Genomic DNA, 25,052 nt, shown 5'->3' on the forward strand with positions numbered 1-25,052 from the left:
GGGCATAGCTTGTCTTTTAGAAACAGTGTCCTCCTGTTTAACATCAGAGACATGGGAAAGAAGTGAATAAAACCCCCAAAATGTCTCCAGCACAGACTCCCAGTATTCATGCTTTCGTTCATTTTCTCCATCTTTTACATATACTCATTTTTATGCATATGCATAAATGTAAGATCGCAGAGGGAAGCAACAAGTATTTCTAAACTAAAACTCGGAGTTCTTAGAAGCATACAGTTTTGTGTTCTTCATTTAAGTTGGGCTTATTTATATATTTTCCTTGCTACCACATATTCTCAAAGCAGTTGTTTGTTTTAGTTAAGTATAAAATAGGTCATCCTGGAATACAGCATAATTTATTGTAAAAACTGTGTGTATAGAGTTAGCGTTCATGTTGTCTCTAGCTTTTTAATGTTTCAAGTAATATTTTGGAGAACGTCTTTAAAAATCATCTTTGTGATGCTGTCTATAGGATAAAGTACTAAAAGTGAAATGAGTGAGTTGAAAAGCTTTTAAGTTAGGCATGGTGATGCTGCCTTTAATTCCAGCGCTCAAGAGGCAGAGGCAGGTGGGTCTCCATGAGTTCAAGGTAGCCTGGTGTACATAGAGAGTTCCAGGACCACCAAGGTTATATAGTGAGACCCTTTCTCAAAGAGGGAGAAAGAGAGAGTGAGAGAGACACTTAAAATCTAGAGTTCAAATCACCATCTGGAAAAGTTGTTCCAAGCTTTGGCCTTCTGAGCAGCTTATGCAAATAGCTATTTCAGGGCCAAGGTGGCTGAAGGTAAAGGTGCTTGTGGTACAAGCCTGATTGCTTGAGTTCCAGCCCTGGCACCCACAGAAACACGGAAGGAGAGATTTTACAAAGTTGTCCTCAGACCACACACACACACACACACACACACACACACACACACACACACACACACACTCATAGTGTGTGCATACACAGACACATCATACTCACACAAGAGTAATGCATTTTTTAAAAGAAAGGAAGGAATCATTGCATTTACATCTGGCTGATCTTGACAGTTGTCATCTTTAAAATCCGGGTCTATATGAGAAGTAGAAAACGGTACCTTCAGATTTTAAAATGTCATTATCTGCTTAACAGTAACTCTGAATATTTATTTACCATGCAAACTTAGCTTCAAGACAATTGATTTCCTTTTGCATAAACTAGTCCATGAGAAGAGTCAGTCTCCATCACAGAACACAAACTCTCTAGAACCCTTCATTTTTAACAATAATGCTAAACAATAGACTCTTTCTGTCTCATTTTGTAACATAGTCACAGCAGCTCTCAAAAACCAGCACATCCTGGAATTATAAGCACAGATTTTGGCAAGGAAAACTGGCCACTATCCAACCCAGAGGGACAAAGGAGCATCTCTGTCACTCTGAGTCCACATGGGATGGGGCAGGGACACAGGACCTGATGACTTTAACGTCTATTGGCAACCTAACATTTACTCCTTACATGATAAAAACTCTGTTTGACAGATGGGTCAACTCTATAGATCTCTTATTGTAATGCCTTTAGTTGTGGTGGTTTGAGTAAGAATGGTCCCCATAGGCTCATATAGTTGAATGCTTAGTCACTAGGGAGTGGAATTGTTTGAAAAGATTAGAAGGATTAGGAGGTGTGGCCTTGTTGGAAGGAAGTCTGTCACTAGGGGTGGGCTTTGAGGTTTCCAAAGTCCATGGCAGACCCAGTTCTCTCTCTCTCTGCCTGAGGATGAGGATGTAGCTCTCAGCTACTGTTCCAGTGAAACTATAAGCAAGCCCCCCAATTAAATGCTAATTTAGAGTTGTCTTGGTCATGGTGCCTCTTCATAGCAATAGAAAGTGACTAAGAAAGTTTTATTAAGTGTAACAGAACTCTAAAGGAATTCAGCTACGTTAAAATATTGTTATACACATTTATGAAAATCTTTGGCGTAGTGACATACATGTTCATTTATTGACATTAAAAGCTAGAAGCACGCATACACACACACACACACACACACACACACACACACACACACACACACACATGCAGACAGAAGAAATACCATCACTTCAGAGTGGTAATGAAGGTATAGGTATTTCACCATGCCTACATCAATGATGTAATATGGATTCATTTCTGTCAGTGACAAAGTTCAGGTAGTGAAAGGACTGTTATGGGCCATTGTCTGCTTTCTTTCAGAGAGCATGAGTAAAAGATGCAATTGTGTTCCCACCACCAAACACTTGAGTTTCCTCCATGAACCCCTGGTTAAGAACTCAAGGGTCAGCTAGGCAGTAGTGGCGCATGCCTTTAATCCCAGGCAGGCGGATCTCTGAGTTCGAGGCCAGCCTGCCCTACAGAGCGAGTTTCAGGACAGCTAGGGCTACACAGAGAAACCCTGTCTCAACAAAACAAAACAAGAAATCAGTGGTCAGTCAAAATGCTCAGAAGGTAAGAATTTGTGAGAAGACACGATCTCTACCTCCTCCCCACTAGTAGAAATCTGACATTTTCTCTGTCCTCTTTTTTTTTTCTTTCATTCTTTTTTCTCTAATTGCTACCATTCTGGGAAGTTGTTGGAACAGTGCATGCAGTGGGATTAGCCCCAGTGGAAGATCTTAGGCAAAGGGCTGAAGTCACCCTGTTAAAAATACTGTGCTTAACAAGGCTGCAGACCTGTGTGCTCTGATCACGGGCTATCCTGAGCAGCACTAACTACACTGGGAATCAACCCTCCATGCTTGGCCCAGAAGCCCAGAGTTCCCGGTAGAGATACTCTGACCAGCTGTGTGACTGGAGAAGCCCCTGATGTTTCTGAGTCTTAGATTTTCTTCATTCAGAAAATAATTTGGCAGTGCATTGGTTCGAATAAATCCACGGTTGTGCAAGATGTTACAATTGGAGGAAGCTGAGTGAAAGGCATAAAGAGCTCTTACTATTTTTGTAACTCTTTTGTAAGCCTAAAATTATTTCAAAATAGTTACGAAAATTTTTAAATTCTCCTGTTACCCTTAAAATTAATAGTAATTTGTAAAAGAGCTTATTCTCCTCCCAGCTCTCACAATATTTGACTTTAAAACATTTGAACTCCCATGGTGCTTTGGTGGTGACTGGATCCCTCCAGGAGAGTATCTGAGTGTTGAGAACAGAAAGCCTTTCTTGTTTTCTGAAGCCTCTAACTCCTTCATCTCCACCAGTCCCCTTTTCTGTTTTTCCTCATCCTCGTATAAAATGAGTCTGTCCCCTTCCTGGAAGCCATAGAACATGAACTCATGCTGACTCTGAAGTACAGTTAGAGCTGTCAGGACCTCACACTTGGCACACTATTTCCCCCCCTGGTCCCAGGGACAGGGTCCATTTCAGCACTGGTTGCCATGTGCTCTGCCTTCTGGCCTGAAGCTCCTGCAGCTCTCGATAGGTCAATTGACTTTTTGTGCTTTTTGACCCCTGAGATCTTAGCAGGGCTTTCTCTGTGTTGTGCTGCAGCACGGATTCCATAGTCTTACTCAAACGAGCCCGCAGAGTAAACATTTCTTACGGCTTGTCCTTCTCGATTGCCACGCATTGTAAACATTGGGCACTCTGCTCTGTTCACATGATTGAGCCCAGATTGAGGGGGTGCCCCGAGCTTCAGGTGTCAAAGAGAACAGGAGTGCCAGCCTGTTGAATGGGGTGGCCTGGCTGGGGCAGCATGGGCCCCCCAGGCCTTAAGGCTGAAGTGAGAGGCTCAGAAGCAGCCTGCGCTTGGCAAGCCCGGGCAGGGTTCTCTTTGATGTGAAGTCTTGCTTGATCTTGCTTTGTGTGTCTGCACTTGTCCTTGGCAGGCAGCAGGCAGTTCCTCTCCAACAGTGAGGTGCCCTTGAGAATCATTACCGTCCTCCGTTAAAGCAGGGATGCTTGTAAGCAGCTTCCAGGAGATAGAGGAGGTGGGGGAAGCCAGGGTTGTTTCTGCAGGGTGCGGGGCAGACACTTAAGGAGATTTCAGACCAAGGCTGGTAGTAAGGAAGCTGTGGCAGGCCTAGGACTTCAGACTAGGGTTCTTGGAGCATTTGCCTGTTTTTAATTCGACGTGGGAATGATTAGAGAGGAATATAGAGAGCAAAATGATGAAAGTAGTTTCATTTGATTAAAACTCGAAAAGATTTACAAATGCAAATATTGTTGTGGAATATTACTTTAACTTTGTAAAGATGTGTTACGTTTGTGTATGTTCCAGAATATTACTTTAACTATGTAAAGGTGTGTTGCTGTTTCACCTTGCCTGCCTAAGGCACCCGACTGGTCTAATAAAAATCTGAATGGTCAGTAGCTAGGCAGGAGAGGGATAGGCAGGGCTGGAGGCAGAGAAAATACATAGGAGGAGGAATCTAGGCATGAGAGGAAAGAATGAGGGAGAACAAGAGGGAGACGTCTGGGCCAGACAGCTAGGCAGCTGCCAACAGGCCAGACACAGAGGAAGCAGGAAAGTAGGACACACAGAAGGAAAGAATGGTAAAAAGCCCCAAGGCAAAACATAGGTGAAGAGAAACAGGTTAAATTAAGCTATAAGAGCTAGTGGGACAAGCATAAGATAAGGTCGAGTATTCATAACTAATAATAAGTCTCCATGTCTTTATTTGGGAGCTGGTTGGTAGGCCAAAAGAAAGACTGCTTCATGCTATAATAGTGTCAGTTAGTCTCAGTCAGACACGGGCTTGTGAATATGGTGGTTTGAATAAGAAATGTCCCCAGTAGTCTTGAGACATTTGAATACTTGATCCCCAGTAGGTGGGCAGCTATTTGGGAAGGTTGGAGGTGCAGTCTTGTTAGAGGAAGTGTGTCACTGGGGGAGGGCTTTAAGATTAAAAAGCCTCATGTCTTAGTCAGGGTTTCTATTGGTGCAATGAAACACCATGGACAAAAGCAAGTTGGGGAGGAAAGGGTTTATTCAGCTTACATTTCCACATAGTAAATCCATCACTGAAGGAAGCCAGGATAGCAACTCAAACAGGACAGGAACCTGGAGATCAGGAGCTGGTGCAGAGGCTGGTCAGGAGCTGATGCAGAGGCCGTGGAGGGGTGCTGCTTACTGGCTTGCTCCTCATGGCTTGCTCAGCCTGCTTTCTTATAGAACCCAGGACCACCAGCCTGGGGATGGCATCACTAACAATGGGCTGGGTCCTCCCCCATCAGTCACTAATTAAGAAAATGCCCTACAGGCTTGCCCACAGCCTGATCTTATGAAAGCATTTTCTCAATTGAGGCTCCCTCCTAACTGACAACTGTAGCTTGTGTCAAGTTGACATCAAACTGGCCAGTATATCTCCCACCACTTCCATGCACTCTCTCTGCTTTGTGCTTGTGAGTGACATCCAGCTTTGGCCATTATGCCTGCTCCATGTTGCCACGCTTCTCTGTCATGATGGATTTTACCCCTCTGGAACCATAAACCTAAATAAATTCCTTTTCTATAAATTACCTTGCCTGTGGTGTCTTATCACAGCAACGAAAAAAAGGAACTGATACAGTGGATGGTAGTCATGGAAACTGGCCAGACTTCTCTTCCACCCTGGGTGGATGTCACTGTTCCTCTTGTCTGTTTCCAGCTCTCCCTCTTTCTGCTTCCTGGGTCCCTATGGTTGAGCAAGATCACGTGACTGATTAGTAGACAAGTGAAAGTGACAAAGGTTTTTCTTTGGGGGGGGGGGGGTTTGTTTTGGTATTGAACTACTGATGCAAGGCTTTCCAGAACTCTCTTCTCTGGAATTGAGGCCACCAGTCTGCGAACTCTGTCATGTCAGAACCTGCCAGTCCACCTGGAATAATCAGAAGGAGCGGGAAACCTACCTTTGTAGTTTGCAGTTACTAACTGAAGGTTGCTCATGACAGTGTAGCCTGTACTGCTGTGAGTCGTCAAAGACCCAGAAGACCCCTGTTCTCTGTCCTGTCACATTCGCGGAGACTGGACATGGAACTGTGTTGAAGCGATCCTGAACTTAAGAAAAGCAACCCACTCTGTTGAAAGCAGGATTTCTCACGGCCACAGTCTTTCTCCTAGGGAATGGCACCCAGCTTTGGGAAGCCCAAAGGCTCATAGATAATGGCCCTCCTTTAGGCTCAAGAAAAGCCACAAAGGGCTGATCAAATCTTGTTTAGCATAAAGGAACCATGAGAGAAACTCATACATAGAACATATTAATTTAGTCTCCTTAATTAATTTGGATGTGTTTCTGTGGTCAGAGAACACAGTTGCTGAAATGAAATGAAAAGAATGGACAGAACAGAGGAAGAGGAATGTGGTTGGAGAACATTCACAGATTCAGAAGGATTCCAGAAATACTGGCGGGGCATCAGAAGAGACACCATTTACACTAGAGAGAAAGTAATGTTCATCCTTGGGGGGGGAGGGCACAGGACACTGACTGGAACCTCCAGGGAGGTGCTCAAAGGGCACAGGGAATCCAGAGAGTCTGGAGAAAGATGTAATTTATAAGAACTACCTGACATTCAGAAGTACAGATAAAGCATGGGCCAGGAGGAGAGGCACACACTGGCAGGCCTCTTTAGAAACGGACCACAAGTTCCAGAGGTTTAGTTTGAGGGGCCCAATGGAGTACTACACTTTCAGATACAGATGTAAGATGAAGGGAGGTCAGGTGACCAAGGATGGCGGGATAAATGATAAAAAATTTTGATAATGAAGTAACTAGCTGGGTGCATACTTATAATCGCATCTGCTTGAGAGACTGGGGCAAGAGAATCAAGAGCTTGAAACCAACTTGGGCTACGTACTTAGATTCTATCTCAGAAATATAAAACAAAACCATATGTGAAGGGCTGGATATGAATCAAGTACAATGGCATATATGTGTGAAAATATCGTAATGAAACCCAGTACTTTTTATAATATCCAAAAAGGATTTTATAGATAGATACGCATAAACTAGTTACCCTTCTCATCGGATCACGAAATGCCTGAGAGAAACAACTGAAAGGGGGGGGGATTTATTTTGGCTCATGGTTTTAGGCACAGCCCAGCATGGTGGGGAAGCCATGACAGCTCGTGTGACTTCCTTGGTAATGGCAAAAATGTGAGGCAGCAGCTTTGCACATCTTAATGGATCGGGAGCACACAGAGCTAGAGCAGAAGCATAGCAGGACTGTGACCCTCAAAGGCCACACCCAGTGGCCTCCATCTACCAGCTGGGCCCATGTCCCAGAGGTTCATAGCTTCTCAAAACAGTGCCACCAGCTGGGGACCAAGTGTTAAAACTGATGAGCCCATGAGGGACATTGCACATTCAAGCAAACACACACACACACACACACACACACACACACACACACACACACACACACACATTGAGGATGGCTCAGTGGATAAAGATGCTTGACATGAAGGCCTGACAAACTGAGTTCAATCCGTGAAACTCACATACAAGTGGAAGGACAGAACCAGCTCACAGCTGTCCTCTGACCTCCACACACATGCTATATAGCATGTGCTCCCAGCCCCCACTACAAACACATACACACAGACGTGCACAATAACAACAACAATAAGTAAAAATTATAAAATAAAACAACTAACACTAAAAGAAGTATTTCAAGGGCTGTGGCCAGGGGGGTTGGAGCTCCACTAAAGGAGTCAGGGAAAGCATGTTGACAGAAATATTAAGATGACTACCTGGGATAGAGATCTTGGGACCCAGGGAATCAGGAAAGTGTGTTCACATAAAGGAGGAGTGCTGGTTCCGGTCATCACTGTCCTCCATTCTCACTCTCTTTGAATGGAACTCCTGGTTTTCCTTAAGCACCTAGCTGTCAACAATAAAGTTTACACTTCTCAGCTTTGTCTTCAAGCAGGTCTGACCACTGGAATAAGGAGACAAAAGCATCCTATATCATAATGATTTCCTTAAAGAAAAGGGAATAATCTTATTTCCTTTCTCCTTTCCTGCTGGCTGGAAATGTAGCTATGACAGAAGGAGCTAGAGCAGTCATGTTGTACAACGGAGTAGAAGTATGTGTCCAGAATGTCAGAGCTGGGGTTGGTGAGATGACTCCGCAGGTAAAAGCACTTGCCATGGAGCCTGATAACCTGAGTTTGATGTCCAGAACCCCCAAGGTGGAAGAAAAGAACCAACTCCTGTAAGTTGTCCTCTCACATTCACATGCCTCCCCCGTAAACAAACAAGTAAATAAAAAAAAAAAAACACGAAGTCATAAAAGAAAAGACTCCTGGGCTCCTGATGATCATGGAGACATCATGTTATGTCTGAATTTCCTGTCCATGGATGGATTTCTTGTCCACTCCTGCAGTCACAGCTCAATCCCATTCTTACTGCAACTAGTCTCTGGTCGGCTGACAGCAGCTTTCCTCCAATTCTTCTCTAATTTTTTGAGTTTTCTTGAATGATTTTATATATATATATGTATATATGTAATATATATATATGTAATATATATACATATATATATATATATATATTAGTTGAGGAGGAAAATACTGTTTTTCTTCTGGGGGCAAAGAAGATAGGCTAAACTGAGCAAGATAGAAAGTCTCTTGGATATCTTTATATTGCACAAGAGCTCCACTGAGTCGCTTTCCTTCAGTCCTTTACTGATTTGTTCTGGTGTGGCATGTCCTACATGTCCCCATGTCTCTTTCTCTTGTCAAGGATCAATGGAAGAAACTGAAATCACATACTTAAGTATGCAATGGTTAGTCTTAATGGTCAACTTGATGGGATTTTTTTAGAATCACCATGGAAACAAATCTCTGGACTTACTTATTTTTGAAGGATTTTCTGGATTAGATTGATTGAGGAAGAAAGACCCATTCTCTCTGTGGGTAGCATCCTTGCTCCTGCTGAGGTCCAAGACTGAATATAAAGAAAGAGAGCTGAGCAGTACTGTTCATTTCTCTCTGCTTCCTAACAAATGTGACCACCTAACCCTAACCCTCTAACCTTAACCCTACCCTTAACTTCAAACTCTAGCCACCCTGATTTCTGCACCATGATGGACTGTATCCTTGAACTATGAGCCAAAACAAACCACTCCTCCTTAAGTTGTTTCTACTGGATATTTTGTGTCAACAGCAAACACATAATACAAAGTATCTCAAGTAGATAAGAATTTAATATAAGAAATTACATGCAACAAAATTGGCTCAATCAGGGTTACTATTGCTATGATGAAACACTATGACCAAAAAGCAACTTGGTGAGAAAAGACTGTATTTGGCCTACATTTCCATCTAGTCCATCATTAAAGGAAGTCAAGGCAGGAACTCAAGCAGGGCAGGAACCTGGAGGCAGGAACTGATGCAGAGTTCATAGAGGTGTGCTGCTTACTGGCTTGCTCCCCATGGCTTATTCAGCCTGCTTTCTTATAGAACTTGGGACCACCAGCCCAGGGATGGCACCACCCACAATGGACTGGGCCCTCCCCAATCAATCACTAATTAAGAAAATGCCCTACAGGTGGATCTTATGGAGGCATTTTTTCTCAACTGAGGCTTCCTTCTAGCTGATGACTCTAGTTTGTATTGAGTTTGCATAAAAATGGGCAGGATAAAAATCTTCAAGGTTTAAAAAAAAAGAATGGAAACGGTAAACAGCCACCAGGCTCAGTTGCCTCATGTCATGAAGCTGGCCATTAAACAGTGGAACATGCAAGTTTTCTTTTTTAAAAAAATTGAAAACTCATTTCTGCCAGGGCCTGCCTTTGCCACAGTAGTGCAGAGAGGGAATAAAAAAGCATGGTCCCTGTTTCCTGACATGGCATCTGTAAGTCTTTGCCTAGAATTTTATTTTTCCTAGATAATTCACGATCCCTCTCTTAATTCTTTAATTTCTTTGGCAACAAACAAGCTTTGTTTGTTCTATTTATCTTGTTCAACCTTAACTTTCATTATTCTTGCAAGTAAGTGTGTAAATTGAATCACACTACTTAGATTTTTACTAAACCACAAACCAGAAAGATGAAAGTGTCTCCTTACACTTATAGCAATAAAAACAGTAAATTATGTTTCTAATAAAAAAGCAACAATTGGTGAAAAACATGTTGCTTAATTATAAGTGGTAGAGAACATATTCACAAATATACTTTCAAATTCTATGTGAGGAAAAATCCATTCACCAGTTATTAACACTTCTAATTATAAAATGGGTCTCGGACTTTGCCCTGTCGTCAAAGCCAAAGACTTTAAAATAGAACCACACACAAAAGCATTGTCACTAAATGATAGCTTTTTCTACCAACGAGGCTTTACTGCTTTGTAATACAACAATGCTGAACAGTGCTCTGATGTTCTTTCTCAGAGGTTTTATTTGTCTCTCTCCCTGAAAAAATTTCCTACATTCTTCAAGGGAAGGTACACAGTTTCTTTCTCTAGTGTTCAGTCTTTTTCTTATTATTTTGGTCTTTGAGCAGTAAACTTTCAAACATTTCATATCTTGTTTGCAAGAAATGACTATAACATGAAATGCTATCATTAAGATCTTTGTGCAAAGCTCCCCTCTAAATACCACCTACCGTCGTCTCCTACTCCATGTTCAATAAAAGATGTTTTTTTCTAAAGATTCTTAATAACCAAGGTCTGTTATAGAAAAGATAGCATGGTGGCCTTCTCTCTGATATTTGTGTAGACAGTAGTTCCACTGTCAGCTTTGGGCAAGGAAGTTTCTTTTGCTAGTGATTGGCAATTACTGCAGAGGTTCATAACTAGTTGTTGAAAGCTGAACTGTAGTAGAATATTATTTTAAAGTGTGCTACTTTTGTTTATGTTGCATTTATTTAACTCTGTGAAGCTGTGTTACTGTGCCTGTCTAAAACACCTGATGGTCTAATAAAGAACTGGCCAGTAGAAGGCAGGAGAAAAGATAGGCAGGGCTGGCAGGCAGAGAGAATATATAGAGGGAGAAATCTTGGAGGAGAGATCTAGGAATGAGAGAGGAAGGAGGCGGATTCCAGGGGGCATCTACCCGGCTACACAGCAATCCACAGAGTAAGAGTAAGATTTATAGAAGTAAGAGAATGGGGAAAGCCAGGGGCAAAAGACAGATGGGATAATTTAAGTTAAGGAAAGCTGGCTAGAAACTAAGCTAAGCTAAGGCTGAGTATTCATAAGTAATAATAAGCCTTCATGTGTATGTGTTTATTTGGGAGTTGGGTGGCGGGCCCCTCAAAAGAGCCAAAACAAACAACAACACTGAGCCCTGAATGAAACTTCTCTATCACCCTCTTCAAGGCTCAGGGAACATTTCAGAAGAAGAGGTAGGGATGTTGAAGCCAAGAGGAAGGGGTGGAGTACTGTGGAATTCTGCTTTCTGGATATGGCATCATGGCCACTGCACTCTTGAACATACAGCACTATGTTTACTTGCAGAAGGCCTGGATGAGGTCAGGTCCATCAAGATCCCACCTTGAAGGTAATGGCTCACAAGGCCTCACATCTGAAGATTTATGCACAGCTAGTAGTTGCTGGGAGAGGGAAAGAGATTTCCTTCAGCAGTGTAGCCATTGGTAAGCTGCTCATGCTCCTATAAATAACCTCTCATCCATATGTAAGTGACCCTAATTAAACTCATTGGTTACACACATACACACACCACGAAAGTAGAAAGAGGAATAGTGAGGGAGAGAAAAGAGATCAGCAGGAGTTGGGGGAAGAATATAGAGAGTAATGGGGGAGGGTGAGTACATACACACAGATGCAGAAAATGTTATAGTGAAATCCATTAGTATGTATAATTAATATTTGTTAATCAAAAACTGAAAAAAGAGAGATAACATGATCTGGAATGAACTGGGCATGGTGGCACATGCCCATAATTCCAGCATTTGGGAGGGGAAGCAAGATCATCAGGAGTTCATGGTCATCCTCAACTACATAGTGAGTTCAAGGCTAGCCCAGGTTATTAGAGACCCTGTCTCAGAGAGAGAGAGAGAGAGAGAGAGAGAGAGAGAGAGAGAGAGAGAGAGAGAGAGGAGGGATATTATCTGAGATAAAGTGCACATACTAATGAACTTGGACTCTAATTCTAGCACTTGGGAGATGAGGGAGGGGGGTCAAGACCTGTGGTGGTTAGTTGGCTTTTATGTCAACTTGACACATGTTAGAGTCTTCTGGGAAGAGGGAACCGCAACTGAGAAAAATGCCTCCATAAAACTGGCCTATAGGCAAATCTGTGGGGCATTTTCTTCATTAATGATCGATGTGTGTGTTGTGGGGGAGTGTCCAGCACATTGTGAGTGGTGCCATCCCTGGGCAGGTGGTGCTGGGTTGTATACGAAAGTGAGCTGAGTAAGGACTCCTCTACAGCCTCTGCTTCAGTTTCTGCCTCCAGGTTTCTACCTCGAGTTCTCCCTTAGCCTCCCTCAATGGACTGTGACCTGGAACATGTAAGTCAAATAAACGCTTTCCTCCCCAAGTTGCCTTTGGTGTGTGAGTTTTTCACAGCAATAGAAAACCTAACTAAGACAGGGTCTCAGGATCATCTCTGAGTATATAACAAGTTTGAAGCCAGCCTGGGCTACATGAGTCCCTAGAGAGAAAGTGGGACACGGGAACATGATCTGGAGACACAAAGGGAAAAGCTCATGGCCGGCCATAGAATCATCTAAATAAGGTAGGTTGACACACTGTCATTGAAATGTGACAAACTCTAGAGCAATGTAGCAGAAGAATAACTTCCTGGGCTTATCTCAGCTAGCCACTAGCAGTTCTTTATCAGACATACAGCTTGGTTGTGCTTCAGAGTCTTTACAGGGATCCTTTGACCTGACTGACTCACTGGTCAGGCACCAGAGCATGCACTTCTGTTCCTTGCAGTAACGCAGGCGTTTGCAGTCTAGGTAGGTTTACGCTGGACATTGCAGCCTTTAGCTCCCTGGGGCTGTGTTGTTATTCGAAGTCCAGTTCTAAGAAATATGGTTACAGGTGAGTGATTCAAGGACATCGCTGTCCTTTACATTCAAGAAACAAGCTAAGCATGACTCTTGAATTACACCAGATCATATCGGGGCTGTGCACCTGAATATATTGTCTTGGTTCCTGGAAAACCTCCTTTGTCCAGATTTGTGCCTTAGCCTGAGCCATCAGCCTAGAGAAAAGAACATGAAGTTCCACAGCATGCGATGGAATTTTCCGCCCGAGGCCCAGCAGGGATGGATCTGGGTCATAATCTAGAGTCATAATCCAGAGTAGTGGTTCTCAACCTTCTTAGTGCTGTGACCCTTTAATACAGTTCCTCATGTTGTGGTGACCCCCAATCATAAGATTTTTTTCATTGCTACTTCATAACTGTAATTTTGCTACTATTATGAATTGTAATGGAAATATCTGTTTTCTGATGGTCTTAAGTGACCCCTGTGAAAGGGTTGTTCAACTCCCAAAGAGATCTCAGCCTATAGGTTGACAACCACTGATCTAGAGTAACCTCTTTCCCAGGACACTCAGGGATAACATTGTTATTATTATATTATATATGACATATATACTGAACGTTACAAAATATGAAAACTGTATGTCCTGTGTGGAAAGTACTAAGCCCGAAGTATTCCCCAAACCATCCCTTTCCCAGTTTCTTTAAAAGGCCCCAAAAGTGAACATTCATCTCCCCAGTCTCTTGTAGCCAGTGGTACTCACACGATCCCAGTCTGGCCATGAAGCACAAGAGTTAATCTGCAAGGGTGTTTCTAGGATGGCAATTGCTTGCTGGTGGAAAATACAGATGGAGAAAGCACTGGGCTGTTTTTCCCCTTCTCCCCCCAGAACCCCTCGTGACCACCATTGTGAGCCAGTAGTTAAGGCGGCACATGAAGTAGGGAAGCTCTGCATGGGATGAAAGCCAACACTCCAAACACAACAGAGGAAGTGGACAAGAAAGGCCCGTCTTTGATTGGTGACATCCAATACTTACCTCCATCTAGGCTCTGGTCACGTGGGAAACAACCAAAGATGCACATAAGCAGCTCTTAGGTGGATTTCCCGTTAATCTTAACTTTACTACATCCTAACCGCTCATACAAAAAGTAGACTCATTTTTATTTTATAGTTTGTTTTGATATTACCAGTAAGCCTTCTTTGGTCTTAATTGTGGCCACCAGAAAGTTACAAAGTTATAATTTGTATCTATCAAGACCCTGTGAGGACTGCTTACTTTTGACCTCAATTTGAACACTGTTGTTGTTTTATTAATGCTTAATCTAACTCATTCAATTTTCTTATTATACACATTAAAAAAATTTTAAATTACTGTGTGTGTGTGTGTGTGTATGGTGGAAGTCAAGCTGCAGGAGAATTGGTTCTTTCCTCTACAGTGGGGACTGGGACCCTGGGATATACCTCAGGCCCTTGAACATGACAAATGTCTTCCCTCTGCACCATCACTAAGGCCCATTCTATGCATTTTAATTTTCTAGATCATGGCAATATGAATATATATATATATATATATATATATATATATATATATATATATATATATATACACACACACACACACAAAGAGGATTCTGTTGAAAACTGAGAATGTTGTTTTATTGAAGATTTCAGAAAAAGAGGAACTTCTGTTTCTGTCTCATTATCTAACTTCAATAATACCAATAATTCCCAAGGTAACTATGGCCTACCAAAAACAACATCTCTGTTAAACTCAGCAATCACTCCAGGGTTTTTTGTTTTTGTTTTTGTTTTTTCTTTATTAAGAAGTTTTTTTATTCATTTTGCGTACCAACCACAGATCCCCCTCTCATTCCTCCTCCCACTCTCCTCCAGCCTTCACCCACCCCCAACCCAATCCCCATCCCCTCCTCCGAAAAGGTAAGGCCTCCCACGGGGAGTCAGCAAAGCCTGCACACACAGTTGAAGCAGGTCCAAGCTGCTCCCCACTGCACCAAGGCTGTGCATGGTGTCTCACCATATGTAGTGGGCTCCAAAAGGCCAGCTCATGTACCAGGAAATAGATCCTGACCCAATTGCCAGAGGCCCCTCAAACAGACCAAGCTACACAACTGTCTCGCTTATGCCGAAGGCCTAGTCCAGTCCCATGCAGGCTCCACAGTTGTTGGTCTAAAGTTCATGAGTTCCCACTAGCTTGGTTCTCTTGTCTCTGTAGATTTCCCCATCATGATCTTGATGTTCCTTGTTCATAGAATCCCTCTTCCCTCTCTTCGACTGGACTTCTGGAGCTCAGCCTGGTGCTGGCTGTGGATCACTGCGTCTGTTTCCATCAGTTACTGGATGAAGGCTCTATGATGACAGTTAGGGTATTCAATTCATCAATCTGATTACCAGGGTAGGCCAGCTCAGGCACCTTCTCCACTATTGCTAGTAGTCTGAGCTGGAGTCATCTTTGTGGAATCCTGGGAACTTCCCTAGCACCAGGTTTCTCCTATCCCCATGATGTCTCCCTCTATCAGGATATCTCTTTCATTGCTCTCCCACTCTGTCCCTGTTCTAACTCAACCATCCCATTCCCTTATGTTCTCATCCCTCATCCCCTACTCTCTATTGCCCCACCTCACTCCCAGTTTGCTCATGTAGATCTCATCTATTTCCCCTTCCCAGGGTGATCCATGCATCCCTCTTAGGGTCCTCCTTGTAAGCTAGCTTCTCTGAAGCTGAGGGTTGTAGTCTAGTTATCCTTTGTTTTACACCTAGTGTCCACTTATAAGTGAGTACATACCATGTTTGTCTTTCTGAGTCTGGGTTACCTCACTCAGGATGATATTTTCTAGTTCTATCCATTTGCCTGCAAATTTCATGATGTCATTTTTTACTGCTGAGTAGTACTCCATTGTGTATATGTACCACATTTTCTTTATCCGTTCTTCAGTTGAGGGGCATCTAGGTTGTTTCCAGGTTCTGGCTATTATGAATAATGCTACTATGAACATAGTTGAGCATGTGTCCTTGTGGTATGATTGAGCATTCCTTGGGTATATACCCAAGAGTGGTACCATTGGGTCTTGAGGTAGATTGATTCCCAATTTTCTAAGAAACCACTATACTGATTTTCAAAGTGGCTGTGCAAGTTTGCACTCCCACCAACAGTGGATACTCCAAGGTTTTAAATGAGGGGATCCACAGTTAGATTTTAAGAGTCCATGAACATTTTGGCAAAAAGAAAATTTTTTGTTTGTACACACAGACAAAAATGTGGTTGGAGGTATAGATCTAAAGTTTTCATCAGATTCACCCAGTCCATTATACCAAAGTTCATTAAAGAGTAGTGGATTGTCAGATTAATTCCTTTGAACCCCTCTTTACCCTGCACCACCACTATGGTTCACTAGGGGTTTTGCTTTTCTGTCAAAGTGCCAATACATGCGTATTTTGGGAATGCACACTCAATAAATGTTGGTTGGCTTGCATGTAAATGTTGGTTGATGTATTTAATTATTTATACTTCATTTGGTGTCTATTGGAATGCCAGTCTCCAGTTGCTCATTCTAGAGGCTCTGAATCCATTGCAGCTTCCCAGTGGGCTTAGTGAGCTATAGACACACAAATCAAAATAGTGGGAAGGAGGAGGAACCCCATCCCCATCTAGCATTATGCATTTTTCATGAGAAGTAGGTCATTAGCAGCCATCACAGTGGCGTGTTCTCATTCTGATGTGTCTTCCTTCCCTCCCCGTTATTTCCTCTCTTCCTTTTCTCCCGTGCTTCCTCTCTGCTTTACGATCCTGTGTGATGGCTTTGCCAGTCCCCTTTTTCATGAATGTAGTTTAACAGTTTCTATATGATACGGACCTTTGAGCTGTTGTCTTATGTGCTTGAGTCTCTGCCCCCTTTCATCACCTGACATTGCTCTCTTCCCCAGCTGCTGTCTACTACACTGTCACATTACAGTTGATACATGGCACGTATTTTCACAGATTTATCATTTCAGTTCCTAACACATAAAAAGACAGACTCATATCCTGTTGTACCATAATGTGTTGATTCTCCCCGAAGATTTAAATTTATTGTCCATTATAATCTTTGTCATTTCTTTTCATGCCTGTGAATACAAACCCAATAATTTACTTATACCAATTCTCTATCCTGTCTTGCAAATTCTATGTCAGTTTCCTCCCAAATGATGGAATGGAAATGATTGATCAAGCCATCACATTCCTCATCTCAGCTTTCTTGCCTCTGGGTAAAATTAGGAAGAGGTTTAAATGCAACAGAGATTTTTGACAATGCGTGTAGTGAAAGGGAATGCACACAGGGATGTCGCCAATAGTTGGTCTATAAAAAGCACCTCAGTAAGTTATAATTTTCACTACAATTTAATTTCATACATAGAGTAGACATCTGGAAATTATCTTGGTAATCAGTGTGAATTTTTATGGTCAATCAGAGGCCTATAGACTGTACAGGAGTTTAGAGAGCGCAGTTGTAAAGGTCTCCACACTGTTCTTTGTTTTAAACATCTTTAAGAAATCATTAGAATTCGAGGCAGTCATGAAACAGGAAACTTTCCACTTTATTTCTTGACATGTCTCTCTCCAGGGAGAGCAGTATGGTTGGAGGATGGGATCTCGTATGGGTTTTTGTTTTGTTTGTTTGCTTTGTTTTGTTTTAAACTAATGTATTTGCGAAAGTTGAGAAGCAGAAAGGATCCCAAGTAAGGCAGGTAAATGGAAAAACAATACAACTCAAAAACTACCCAAGCATGAAATTCCCTTGGACCAAGGAATGCTTTGAAGAATAAGTTCTCCGCGAGCATGAGCTGTGGATGATGACGTCTCAAAAGTGGGTTTTAAAGGACAGCTCATAATAGGAAACTTGATCATATAAAATTAGCCAAACCTACCTCTTACTATTCTAAAATAACAGCTTAAATCTCTACCCAGTAAGACCTAAATAGCAGCCTGCATCTCACCCCCATAATAACTGGGCTTGAGGCCAAGAATTAATACATACATGACACTCAGAACTGCATTCCGAGAGAGAGAGAGAGAGAGAGAGAGAGAGGAGAGAGAGGAGAGAGAGAGAGAGAGAGAGAGAGAAAGTGGCATTACTGTCTCCAGAGAGCTCTCACAGACTGCCAAGCCTCTAGGGTGAGGTCAGCACTTAATTGCACTCCAGGGTGAGAAGCCTGGAGTGACCACGCCCTTCTCTGGGATCCAGGCTCCCGGCTGCAGCCTCAGCAGATGCTTCCCACATGCTCTGTTCTGTCACATCCATTCAGAAAGGAACTAAGAGTCTTCATTCTGAAAGCTGAAGACACACAGCACAGGACTGCTGGAACACAAAAGTCAACATAAGGGAAATACAAGTTGTTTTATTTGGGTGGGTTGGCTTTTTTTTTCTTCTAGTTCATGGCTAAGGTCAAAAGGATAAGAGCCAGAACACCCTGGAGGTAGGAGAATAAGCATAACCCCAATAAAGGAGTGAGGAGAACTATGCTCTAGTGTCTTTGGTGAAGGAAGGTACTCTGCAGGCTACCAAAAAGAAACGTAAACACTGACTCAACCACGAAACCTTTGACCTACCATCTGTCCTGCCTGCAAGAAATGCTAGGGCAATGGTGGCACAGAACTTGTGGGAGTGGTCAACCAATGTTTGATTTTACCTAAGGCCCACTCCACAAGATGGAACTGCTCGGCTAACAACAAAGAACCAGAGACTAGAGAGCCCAGAGAACTAGGGTAAAACCAAACACTACGGATCTGAAAAGAAAAAAAAAAGTCATTAAAATGATTGCTAATGATTTTCTGCTTTGCTCATAGATCAGTGCCTTATCCAATCATCATCAGAGAGGCTTTCTCCAGCAGCAGATGGGAACAGATGCAGACACTCACAGGCAGACATTATATGGCAAGAAAGTCTAAATTGGAGGTCTTCATAAATCCCTCCTTCTCAGAGCTCAAGGAATCCTGTAGAAGAGGAGGCAGAAAGATTGTAAGAGCCAGAGGGGTTGGAGGACACCAGGAGAACAAGGTTCTCTGAATCAACTAAACAGGGCTTATCTGGACTCACAGAGACTAAAGCAGCAAGCACAGGAGCTACACCAGATCCTCTGTATGTATGTATATGTATATATATATATATATATATATATATATATATATATATATATATATATATATACTATATACTACTATACACACACACATATATATATATGTATAGTCGTATATAGTATATATATATAGTAGCTTTCAACTTAGTGTTTTTATGGGACTCCTGAGTAGGTGAAGGAGTGGTTCTCTGATTCTTGTGCCTGCTCTCGGGGCTCCTTTCCTTCTATTGGGTTGTCTTGTCTAGCCCCAGTGTGATGTTTTTTGTTTTATCTTATTATATTTTATTTTGTCATGTTTGGTTATTATCTCTTTAAAAAAATGGGGAGTGGGGAGGAGGAAAAAAGAGATGGAGATGGAGAAAACAATGAAAGAGAAAAATAACACAATTTCCAGGGGGAAAGCCCATAGCAGAGTTGAATCAGACTGTTGTGGGCCTGAGAAACATTTGCCAATGTGGTCTCTTCACCCACCCAATATGTTATTTAAAAAATGATGTATCTTTAAAATTAGATTTTACTATTGCATTGGAATGACCATGAGTATATGAATTAAAATACTTTCAACTTGAAAGTTCATCTCTTGGCTCTCACACTACCCCAATTTCAAAAGAAATGAGGCTGGGCATGGTAGGGTATGCCTAGAGTTCCAGCACTCTGGTAGGCTGAGGTAAGACGATCATGAATTTCAAGGCAACCTGAGCTGTATAGTGAGACTGTGTCCAAAATTTTTTTTTCAAGTGCCCTTCTGATGTGAAGCCAAGGCACTGGACAGACCCTGGTAAATGGAGTAAGGAAAATGAAGGGACAAATAATGCAAAACCAGAAATAAGAAGCAGAGTATTGGCAATAGAAAAATTTAGTAAGCATACATGTTGGTGTATTTCCATAATCCAATATTATATTTGCTAAATTATCCATAATTGTGTCAGCTAACCATCATTGAATCATTACTAAGTGCCAAGTATGTGACATACTTCGTTTCACACATTCTACACAATAGTCACAATGAATAGAGGAAGATGTGCCATGAAGCTCCTGTTTCTCTTCAAAGTTTCCATGCCCAGTTTTTAAGAGGTCTTCCCACAATTATATATGCTTCAAGTACACACAAGCATGCTCTTGCACTCTGAATCAACCATACAATTAGGTAGAATAAACCCACAAAATACAGTGAAGGTGATTAAATATGTAATGACCAAGTGACTCCAGAATAATTGTAGTTAGACTATTTGCTGAAGGACAGACTTGGAGAGATTGAGTTTGACTTAGAATAAATCTTGAGTCAAACTAGAACTCATAATTAGACGCAATCGTAGGCATAAGGTTTCCAGAATTCCATCTCCATCCCGGAGTTCCTGTGTAATCTCTCTAACCTCCCTGGCTCTAGCATCACCTTGCCTGGTCATCCAGTGCCTCCAGCTGTTTCATCTAGAAAGTTTTCAACTACCAATAGCAAGGTCTTTACCCGAATGTTATGAGCCATACAGAAACACATAAAAGGCCAACTAGAGGTATAATGAGCTCCCAAGATGGCCATGTTCATCACGAAAACAGGCTCTCTTTACTGTTTGAAGTCCAGAGTTCATCACATCTCAGTTAGGCATCTTAGCAGCTGTAGGAAAGCCATTTGGCTGCCACTGCTCTAGGCTTCTGGGTCCAAACTCTTGAAAGAAGCTTCCTGAAAACACGTTTTTGCTTCTCAGTCATGGGAATTGGTTCAGGTGCCAATTCCTGAGCCAGTAACCCACAAGTAAGACTACTTTTATGTAACCAGGGTACCTGGAGATGAGTTCAAGCTCCAAATCACGCTGAGTGAGGAGCGGAATAGATGTTGTTGGGGAAGCAGCAGAATGTGCTTGGAAGACCCAGATAGAGAATACCTGGGGAGTGCCACACCATCTGAACTCAGTCTGCCTCTAAAAACTGCCCCACCTCCCGCATGCTTTACTTTAGTCAATGTTACAAAAACAGAACCCCATTCTCTCATGTCTTCATCCCCCATCCCACTCGCATCATTTGTTAATGTGTGGCCTCCATAGCTCCAGTTCCCTTTGATCTCTGTCTCCACTGTTCCCAGACACAGAGTTCTGGACTGCCTAAGTGGGAAGGAAAGATCACACCACTGTGTATGTAACTTCCTTTACCAACTTCTACCTCCTCAGCTGTGGATATAGTTCCTTTATGCAGTTATTCAGGAAGTAGTTATTGGGAGTCTCCAAACTAGATTATAGGAACAGTGGTTGGGATAAGAAGATAGACGAGGTGGATTAAGACCCTGACTTCATGGAAATTTACAGGCTAGGGGATCACTTGGGTGGGAGAGTTGATAGAACATACCTATTATTTGTAGATGAACAGTCTTATTAAATAAGAAACACAGAGCCAATTGCAGAGTTAAAAGCCCAAGAGGTCAGAGCAGTAGCTGAGAGTTGAGCTTACCCTTCGCTGCCGCTGCTGTCCTTCCTCTCAGCAAGAGTGCTACTTCCTGTGTATCTGTCTTTTTATAGACTTTCTGTTCTGCCTTCTCATTGGTTGTAAACCCAACCACATGACCTCCTCATTACTGCCCATCTATACAGACCTCCAGGTCTTCTATGGTTGGTATTGAGATTAAAGGCGTGTGTCTCCATGCTGGTGTTATCTTTGAACACACAGAGATCTGCCGCATTCACCCCAATACCAGGCCCTGAGTTTGTTTTATTAATAAGACTCTTTAAGATTCCTGCTACAATTATTAAGTCCAGAACCAGCCAACAGCCATCGACGAGTTTTAAAAGCAATTAGTGCCTCATCTTAGATGAAGGAAGAACCTAAACAGAAAGAAAAGGAAGAAAAAGAAAGCAAAGAATGGTATTTCTAGTTCTCTTTATGCTCCCAGAATTTCATGTACCTGATTTAATTGCTTAGCACATTTCACATTTATTTATACATTTTCATATCCTTTCATAGAAAGCCTCAACTCTGCCACGCCCAGGGCCAAAAGCTTATGCAAAACATAATTGTTGTTATTTACCTACTTTTTTTATATGCTGCCTTGGTTCCTAATCCCCTTTCTAAGAAAAAACAGAGAGCAAGGGAGAGAGAGACAGAGAGATTTAGAGTTGTCAAACTCATTTTAAAAATTAAAGAAATATTGAACATCTTTACAAATGAGGAAACTAATACCTCAAAAGTTTAAAACTGTTGCTTATTAGTTCCCTGTGGTGGCACATTCCTGTAATCCCAGCGTTCAGAGATTCAGTCAGGAAGATCTCAAATTCAAGGCCAATCTAGGCCATACAATAAGTTTGAGGCCCATTTGTGTTACATAGTATGGTGGTTTGGACAAAAATGGTCCCCAAAGAGAGTGACACTATTAGAAGATGTGGCCTTGTTGGAGGAAGTGTGTCACTGTGGTCTCTTTTTCTCAAGCTCCCCTCAGTGTGACAGACATTCGACTTCCTGTTGCCTCCGAGTCAAGATGTAGGGCCCTCAGCTCCAGCACTACATCTGCCTGCACATCACCATGACCCCCCACCATGATGACCTCTGAAACTGTAGGTGAGTCATTCCAATTAAATGTTTTCTTTAGAAGAGTTGCCATGGTCATGGTGTCTCTTCACAGTAATAGTAAACCCTAACTAATACACATGGTGAGGGATTTTCTCCAAAAATAGAACAGAAACAATGACACACACACACACACACACACACACACACACACACACACACACACAAAAACCACTTTTGCTTAAGTTCAACCAGCTTGCCAATGGAATTTCTTCTGAAAGCCATAGAAGGCTAGAAGGATTGCCATGAAAGTCAGTTCCCATCCAAGGAGGGAGCTGAGGACAGCGTAGATGCTGCACCTGAGGACTATGAGGATGCAGTTGGTTGGTTGTAGATTTTCCTTAGATCTTTGTGGTCTTTGTCTTGTAGAATCTCCGTAATTCCACAAAATTCAGAACAGGCTGATTCTCCATACAATGCAGTATTTTCTATGAATTTGGTCTCTTGCATTCAAGATTTTAGGAAATGTCTTACATTCAAGATATTTTAGCGACTACATGTCCATAAATGCAAAAATACAAATGTTTTTTGAAGTTTGATAGCTTTTTAAAGAACAGTATCCTAATAAGAACCGAGATTATGTTTATCTGTGTCATGTAAATTTGCTTTTTAGAAAATGAATGTGGCTGGAGAGATAGCTCAGTAGTTAAGAATACTTGCTCCAAAATCATAAGGCCCAGAGTTCAAATCCCAGCACATATAGAACACACTGGGTATCCTACAAACTCCCATGCCCCAACTCCAAGAAGCAAATGACAGAAGGATCACTGTGGCTTGCTGGCTTTCAGCCTAGCTGAGATCTGAGCCCTGAGTTCAGAGAAAGACCCCACCTCATAGGAATAGATGGAGAGTGATAAAGGAGGAAACTCAAGGCCCCCTTCTGCCGTCTGCATGTGCACAGGTGTGCATATCAGCATACACATGTGTGCTTACACACACACACACACACAAATAAATATTTTTAAGTAAAAGAGAAAATGAATGTGGTATAATAGAAACAGCACCTTTTGAAGTTCAGCTAGAAAAGCAGCTTCACTGAGTTATGCAGAATATTCTGAAAGAATCATACAGCTTCTCAAAACCTCATAAGCCAAGTTGTTAATGCTACAAAAATTAGCCTTACAAAATATCTGATGCACAGATGCTTCTAACAAGCATCCTAAAAGCATGAGAAATAGCTCTCATCAGCACCAACAAACATTTGTTAGGTTTAGCATATGGCAGATTTATAAAGATTTATAAAGACAGAGGCATTAAGTGTCCAAAACTAAATGCTTCCTCAGAATGACCCTTGGATTCTTAAGGCTGACATTTAAGTCCATAGCCTTTTAATGAACAGCCAACCTCCAAAATACAATAAAAGTAATTGTTAAAGTATTATTGTTTTTATTTTGACTATGCAACCAAAATTTCTGAAATATATTTTTACATAGAACAGGATTAAATCATAATGTGTTTAAAGCAAAAACTTTAAAAAATTTTTGAAGAATTTATTTCCTCTGAAACCTTTTGGACAATTCTATTATATCTCACACAGAATCCTGCCACAGTCCATTCCATTAGTGATTGAAATGGCTGTTTGTGGCCTTTACACTGAACATTTTCCTATGCCAGAGTTATCTAATCTTACAACTCATGGGCTAGGAGACAAACAATGACACATTTCTTCCTTTTTCTTCTTTATGGATATGAGTTATGAGACTTGACAATCCAACTATTAATACACAAGGCCACTATGTCCCAAAGCTATCCAGATAGAAGTCTGTCTGCAAATACCTTTGCAAATTGTGGGTAGGAGATAGTCCTAAATTTGTGATAAAGGTCCATCTTATTAACAGTAGGACTCACATGCTAAACTTATGGAGATAGTCCAAGAGGAAGCAGCAGAGCAAACAGAAACTTTGGAAAGTTGTCAGTCACAAGGGACCAGCAATTGATGTGTGCTTGGGTGAGTTGCCACATCACCGGGTCACAGTAAATGAGTACACTGTGGTTACTCCATTACCTAGAACAATGTGGCCACATACATCACACTAAGATCCTTGCCTGCCTTCCGAAGAATCCACATCAACATGACATCATCCACAGCCAATCAACACACAGCCACGATGGCAGGGGAAGTGTTGAGAGAATCCTTTTGAGCCCAAGAGGCAGGGGTGCATGCAATACATTTAACACATGGCCACAATACATGCCCAGGAGTTCTGAGCTGTACTTATAAAATAGCATTCATTACGGCCGCAGACACTGTGGCAGGTTCCCAGTCACATCACAGTCCACAAGAGAAGCCCCGGTGGTGATGGACAAAAGGTGGCCAGGGACAACCTTTGTTCACTGTTCCATCACATGGCTCTATAATAAATATTAGTCACTCTGTGTACACATAGGATGTGGCAAAAGCTTCCTGAAAGGACAAAACCCTCTGCCCGAGGTCAGAGTACGATCACTGTTCTAGGCAGATAGATCCTTAATCAGATTTATAGTCTTTACTAGGGAGAG

Source organism: Peromyscus californicus, unplaced genomic scaffold (genome assembly GCF_007827085.1).
Source record: "Peromyscus californicus insignis strain IS unplaced genomic scaffold, ASM782708v3 Scaffold_9__1_contigs__length_137607984, whole genome shotgun sequence".
In the NCBI taxonomy this organism is placed as follows: Eukaryota; Metazoa; Chordata; class Mammalia; order Rodentia; family Cricetidae; genus Peromyscus; species Peromyscus californicus.